Source organism: Cupressus sempervirens, chromosome 2, assembly GCF_028749045.1.
Source record: "Cupressus sempervirens isolate cs-2001-9-10 chromosome 2, ASM2874904v1, whole genome shotgun sequence".
Lineage (NCBI taxonomy): Eukaryota > Viridiplantae > Streptophyta > Pinopsida > Cupressales > Cupressaceae > Cupressus > Cupressus sempervirens.
This window is the reverse complement of record NC_143119.1, coordinates 212437027-212444357: the sequence shown is the minus strand read 5'-3', so window position 1 is coordinate 212444357 and position 7331 is coordinate 212437027. Positions and strand designations below refer to the sequence as shown.

Genomic DNA, 7331 nt, shown 5'->3' with positions numbered 1-7331 from the left:
ATAACTTCAAAAAGATCCCATATTATCCCCAATTTCACTTATTTTTTCTTTATAAAAAAATATATTTTAAGTTTATAATTAGGTGTGTCTATTTACAAAGATGAATCCACAAGCTAACATATTTAGCTATTTTTAAATAAATAAAGCTTATATTTACATGTAAATGTCAAATAAACATTATTAAGGGTAAAATTTAAACAATGCTATAGTTGCAAACAACAAAGATTATTCTTTGTAATTGTATTACTAGAGTGAACTCTCAACTTGAAGGAAATAAAATTCATGATGCAAATATTTTATATGTACAAAATTTAATCCAAATTAATTTATCTTCACACTAAAGCAAGTGGAATTCTAAAACTGAGTGAGTCAAACTTTTGTATCTACTGCCATTATGTTGACAAGACTGATTTAGTCACCCATTCTTTTTTTGTAACTATATCTTGTTCTCCAACATAGGATGGATGATGCTAATGTTCCAAACATAGAAATACTAGTCAAAATTATGAAGGTGAGATTAAAACATATGCTACCCTTGCACTATCCTCCTCCTTGCCTTGTGGACTCTACATCATAGAGATATCCTGCAACCCACACTGATAGAACATACAATACAATCAGATTCCCCATCATCATGATATTGTACAATATCCCAAAATGGCATAGCCCAAATAAATTAGATACTACAATGGAACTCAAACACCAATTTGTCCCAAAAGAAAATCCTATAAAAATAGAACCTAAGTATAGAGCTAGAGGGAAAAAGTCTACTATTATTATAAGTAAATACCCATAACACATAATCAACTGAGCTAGAACAACCAATATTGGCCTTGCTACTCCAAATTTAGAGATCAAATAATCAGATATAGCTCCACTCCCAAAGTGGCCCAAAAATTGACTTGCTGATATCAAAGTGACAAATATAGTGATATCTTGGTGTACATATCCAAGAGATGATGCAAGCTAACTCATGCTATTAATTTCCACTTCCCCTGATGCTATAACAATTGATGAAGAAAACAATATTAGGCAAAAGTCAATGTTGCAAATTGTTCTCCATAACAGACTATTAGCATACTCAATAATGGCTTATTTATTCAAATTATGTGAATCTCTTTCAATGTGTAGTGGCTCTAAAATCACTTTGTTTACCATTGATGTCCTTTCATTACTATCTGCTCTCCATGCCATGTACAAAGGAATTACTAGAATGATAAGTGAAATAATGAATTTCACTTGATTTTCCTGTAAAACTTTAATAACTTAGTAATCATATCCAAAAAAGTTACCTCACAAAAAATATATTTAATAAAATATTATCTTGTGTTTAACTATATTTTTCATGATTAAATAGAAATATTATACAATTAATAATAAATAGAATTAACATTCATTTAAGTTTGTCAAGATTAAACTTTTAAGTAAATAAAAGTAAAACATTATTTTTAATAGTTCTAAACAAAAATAAATAATTCTTGAATAAATAAAATAGTTATCAACTAAAAAATGGTTTTCAAATAATAATATAAAATAAACATATAAAATAAAATAACTCTTAAACGATAAAAATAATAATTGCTTTAAATATTTAAGTAAAAAAATAAGGATAGAGGAGTTGGCTTTTTCATTAAAAAAATAGTTAAAAATAGAATTGAATGTAATATCTTTGATATCTTTTGTATATATTTTTGAAAAAATGGGTATTTATTTTTTCTATATAATAAAATTTAAGATTAAAATTTATTTTAAATAATATTTTATATCAGTGAATAAATAATAGTTTTTATTAATATTAATAATATAGTACTACATTATTAAGAAATATTAGATGATCCATGAATTATATTTAGACCATAAAATTCCAATATGCTTTGGTATGAACTACTTTGCTTTACATCACATACAAAAAATCTACTATGAACTTAAACCCATAGTATTGTTAATCATAAAAGAGACCATATAAAAAATTAAAAGTTGAGCCCACCTAAACTTTATACAAACCTATGCATTTGGTCTTACAATCTGTATTGAAAAAAATTACATCAACTCTATCTTGTTGTTATACAAACCTATGCATTAAGTCTTACTATTAGACTAAGGTTAACCTTTCCTCACTTTTATCATCATATTTTATCCCTACATTTTTCAATAGGGGTTTAGAGGCAACACCTCCAATATGGGGTTAAGGGGCAAACCATTGTTGGGTCTGAGCAACAAGGTCGAGAGGAAATGCCCCTTGAAGCCAAAAAATGACTTTTATTATCATGTAAAGACATTGAAATTTATTTTATTTTGGTTGACATATTCTAACCTTATTTTATAACTACTATAAGTTGTTGAAATTTATTAGGGTTATGACATTGTGCAAGTGAATTCAAAAGCTTCTTGTAGTTGTATCAAGTTATAATTAATTGTAGAATGTAATCAAGTTGATTTACTAGATAATAATATTAGACTCTTTGTTTGGTGGATGTAGCCCAAGATTGGGTGAACTATGCTAAATCTTTGTGTCATCTTGATATATTCTTGTGTACTTTATTCCTCTTCTCTACTATTCAAATTTGTATGTAATTATTAAATATTTTTCTTTTAAGCCCTAACAAATACCATAGCTCTACTAAGAGTTCAAAAAAACTATACTAGAATCAACCTAATTTCTTATGTGTCTTCACCATTCTAGGCTATTGTAATAATCTTCTAGCCCAAACTTGACTCTCTTATGACCTTTCTTCTCAAGCTCCATCTCACAAGTTCACATGAAGTCTTTGAGTGCTTTCCACTCGATTTGTGACTTTACCTTACAATCTTCCTTATTGTTCATTACACTCCACACCAAGAGCAGTTTTAGTTACCACCTTCCCTAACTCACTATCTTAGATTCATAATCTTTAGACTTGTTTCATTTTCAACCAATACTTTGAAATATTTCAACTTATCAAAGGCCTTATATTTATTCTTCATTAAAGTTAATCTTACAATCTTTGAATAAATATCTATCAATAATATGAAGAATCTACCACCTTGTAGACTTCTTGTCTTAGTAGGATCATACAAATCAATATGAACAAGATCAAGTAATCCATTTGTGATGAGGGCAAAAATTGAGACAAAAATGAAAACAATAGAAAAGGGAACTTATATAAGCTGAAATGAGAAGCTACAACATGTATTACAACAAAAATAGACCCAACTACATGCCCTTTGGGCTACAATATTACCATGTTCTAGAGAAAAACCCTTCTCAAAGTACCTTCTCCCAAACTCCACAAAAACATTGCCTTTACACCTCAAAAATAGAGCCAACTACATGGCTTTGGGCTACAATATTTTCATATTAAGGAGAAAAACCGTTCTCACAGTACCTTCTCCTAAACTCCACCAAAAAATTGCCTTTACACCTTAAGTAGCCTATCTTAGGTTTAGGATTAGGAATACATTTAATATTTTTACATTTGGTGACCTACACCAAAAAAGAGATTCTAGAAGTAAAACTAGAAGTTGGTGCAAAGATACAAGGTTCTAGAAAAGGTAGTCCAACTTTTGATTTGAGACTCTGATTGAGAAATCATTTACACTTTCAAAAAGATCTCTAAACACTCCATATCCTTGTGGGTGCCTACATTTTACCTCCATTTTTAAGGTTGTACCCAACTATTTAGTACCTCAAATATGACTTTGAAGCATTTCTAGGAGGTCTCCAAGCAACTTAAAATTGTAATAGCTTCCAAACTATGAAGCCTTTTCACTTGATTCATTCTCTTTGGTGCTTAAAACTCCAATTACAACCTTCCCTCCAAACAAAACCCTCTAATTCTTCATAGTTATGGCTCTATAGCAAAATAACCCAATTTCTACATTTACATGTATCTCAAGATACACAAAAATACTAACCCAAAAAATTAATAATAGAAATATGGGAGTTGGAAAATCTATTTGGCTGAAATGGGTATCTAGAAGTACAAACACATTAAACAAAAACTATTTCTAAACATATTTTTGGGTGATATTGGATTGCCCTTTCAGTGTTGGATGCTCCTGCATCAATTTGAGGTTTTCTTCTATATCTTGTTTGCTTAGCCCATTGAAATTCCTTACAAAAACTATATGTAGGCTTTTGTGTCTAAGGTAAATTTATAAAAATGAAAATAGAATTTATAGAAACAATATTCTTAATGTCCACACATAAATTTTTGTTTGTTGTGTTGGTGTAAATATGTACTTTACTATTTACACTTACTTAAGTTTACTTAGGTTAATACACTATTTAATTATTTTGCATTATTTTATTTGTGAGACACCTAGGAGTTTGTGCACTCTTGTGAGTTGTCATGATGACATCATAGGGGTCCACACCTTTTTAAAGCACATGTTGTCTACAACACAGGAATTGTCTAGCCACATATGACACTTTGTCATTCTTATCCATTCATCTAGAATGTTGGATAAGATGCTTAATTGTCTTATCTCCTAGTTGTTTCTAGACACATTCTAGGTGCTTTCTTAGAGGCCTTTATATACAGACACTCCTAGTGTCCGCTTATCATGACATATTGAATATATCATCATTCTAATTATACTCTCTCTCTTTTGGTCTACTGTGTGCTTGTGTTCGAGTGCTTAGTTCTTGGGTGAATTTTTCTCTTAGGAAAATTCTTACACAGTATCAGAACTCTTGGAGATTTTCTCATCACATAGTCATTCGAGACCACGCTTGCTTCATCACCTCAGCCTAAATCTAGAGTGCTACAAAAATTGGGAGCATTTAGAGCCAGATCTAACCTCACCATTACGTTTGAAACACTGAACTGGTGACAATTGACTATAAACTTAGCTACCTTGGCCCAAAGTCGACTGTGAGAATTTTTTTTTTTGCAAATTAAAACTCAGAGACCCCGATTTGCTATTCGGATATGGTCATTTTTTGTGGCACTTTTATTTTATTTCTCTATAATTTTTTGTCACCCTTTGGGCACCTAACAGAGAATTTTTTTTTATTTCTCTATAATTTTTTGTCACCCTTTGGGCACCTAACAGAGAATTTTTTTTTAGCAGTCCTGGGTAGTGACACCCTAGATCTACCATTTGGAGTAATTTATTGTGTGTTCGTAGGGGAATTTCATTACATTCGTAGGCATTACAATGATCATACTATACAAATCTTCAGTTTTTGCTACGGGTATTGCATGAAATCTGGCAACAAGCACCCAACAATTCTAGTAACCCTCCACAAGCCCACCTAGTGACCACACTTCACATTTATTATTCGTTGTGGGTGGCTTTGGTTTTAAAGACTTGCAAGCTTCCCACACACAAAATGTGGGATTAAATAGTTGAAAATTGCCGCAGAAACAATTCTTCGCCCCACGATCATATTTTTAGCAGCAGGAGAAAATTTTGACACACACACTTCTTTTGGTGACTGCACAAAAACCACTCTCCGCTCGCTATTTTCTCAATCCTCGACCACTATTTCATTTTTTTGGTAGGTGAAGCGAAAGTTGGAATTTCGAGCTTGCAGTTTTCACATTCTCAAAAATTTGGTGCTGTTTGTAAAACTTCAGTGCCCTTCAACTTTCTCGACCTGTGCAGTTGGTAATTCTAGCTCGTGCTATCACATTTCACATTTTCCACTGGACTGCAATGATTGTCCCATGCCTCAATTTTTCAAGGTGTAGAAAACTCCCTGCAATAGCATCTTTCATTAGATTCTGGCTTCTACTTACATTCAGCGATGATTGGCTATTTTTTGCAGGCAGTGCAACTCTGCCAACAAAGCCTAGTTTTACGGTAACCCACAATATTCACAATCCATGATTTTAATATGCCGTTATTTTTTCAATAACCCCCACCATGCAGGAGACAACTCACTACACAGTCACACCAAGGACATGCAGTGGTTTCCTTTCACAACATGTGGACAGTCTTTTGTGCCACTGTATTTTTTTGTCGGCTTAGCATCACTTGATACTACTACATCACCATGTGGAAATTAGTCCTACCACATCATCATATAGATATTTACCACATGTCATTCCATACGGTATGAATGGCCAACTAATCCAAACATGACAACTAGGGTGCTCCTTTTTGATGATGTCATCATTTATTGAGGTTAAAATTGACAATCGTTTGACCATCAAAACTAGGCATTTTACAACTACAGTGATAGCTATTTGATCGTCAAATTTATACTCATAATTTTTTCTCTAGACCCCTCTTCAAATTGCTTTTTAATTTGGCAGCCTAACTTTGCAAGCCCATAACTCGAACATCCAGACTCTGATTCAGGTGCAATTTTTTTGAGATTGGGTAGAATTTTATGAATTTTCCAGTGGTTGTCTTTTTTTCTAGTTTTGGTGTAAAATTTTTGCAGAAATTGCATTTTTTGGCAACTATACATGCATAATCTTACTTTTTGCAACTTCAAATGCTCTGTACGATCACATTTGGTCACTTTTTCAGGTTCTTTTTTTTGAAAGTGCTTATTTTTTTATCTACTTTCCAAATTTGAAGTCAGATTCTATGGTTATTTGGACTAATTTCTCACTTTCAGAATTAGGCCTTTTTCAGCATTGTAAATCTTTGATTCTTTTTCAGAATTTTTATAAATCTAAGCTATAGTGCTTAAGTGAAAAATTTAAGCCTCATAAGGTAGTTGTAAAAGAAAAATCAAAAATTCCACTTTGTTCTTTTTGACAAGTGGCCCATTGTAAACACAGTACTTATAAAGTGCCAAAAGCATCTTTTTTGCAGGGGTCTTTTGATTGCGTGAAAAGGGGGGGGGGGGGGGGGTGTACTATGTTCTTATGTCTCTATTTTGTGCTCTTTTCATTTTATACATAATGAGTTTTAAATGTCCTCCTCTAACTTGATGCAACTATTCTACATGGAAAGATATTGCATGGAGTAGATTAATGGAAAAAGGATATAGTATTTATGTTGATGGTACAATTACCAAACCTACTGATGCTAAAGAACTCATTGAGTAGAAAAATCAAGGCCAACAAGCTTTATGAGTTATCAAGAATTGTGTACATGGGGATCTTATCTTTCACAATAAAAATTCTTTAGAATCCAAAGTAGCTTGATATAAACTTGAACAATTGTATGGTAAGATGGATGAAGAAAAGGGATTTCAGATTGAAGATGATCAACTTCTTTTGGATCCAAAGAATTTTGACACAATTTAGGATTACATTATCAAAGTCAATGAGTATAGGGCACTTCTTAAAGATTGTGGAAATCCCATGAAGGATGATAGGTTGATTCATCACATCCTGAAGAGGCTACCTTCTAAGTACACTAACTTTCTTTCAAGTTTTAATACT

General features: G+C 32.0%; 1 protein-coding gene across 2 annotated transcripts in view; it reads right to left on the bottom strand.

The window, feature by feature from the left end:
- Positions 1-206: 206 nt before the first annotated feature.
- The window catches only part of LOC149571793 (protein NUCLEAR FUSION DEFECTIVE 4-like), a 50753-nt gene continuing 43628 nt past the window's right edge, over positions 207-7331 (bottom strand). Inside the window, exon 2 of one of the 2 annotated variants that reach the window (XM_089809910.1) lies at positions 207-596. The gene's annotated coding sequence lies outside the window, so the exon portion shown is untranslated. Of the gene's footprint in view, positions 597-804; positions 1249-7331 lie in introns of those variants that run through there. The other variant, XM_089809921.1, reaches the window with a different exon arrangement.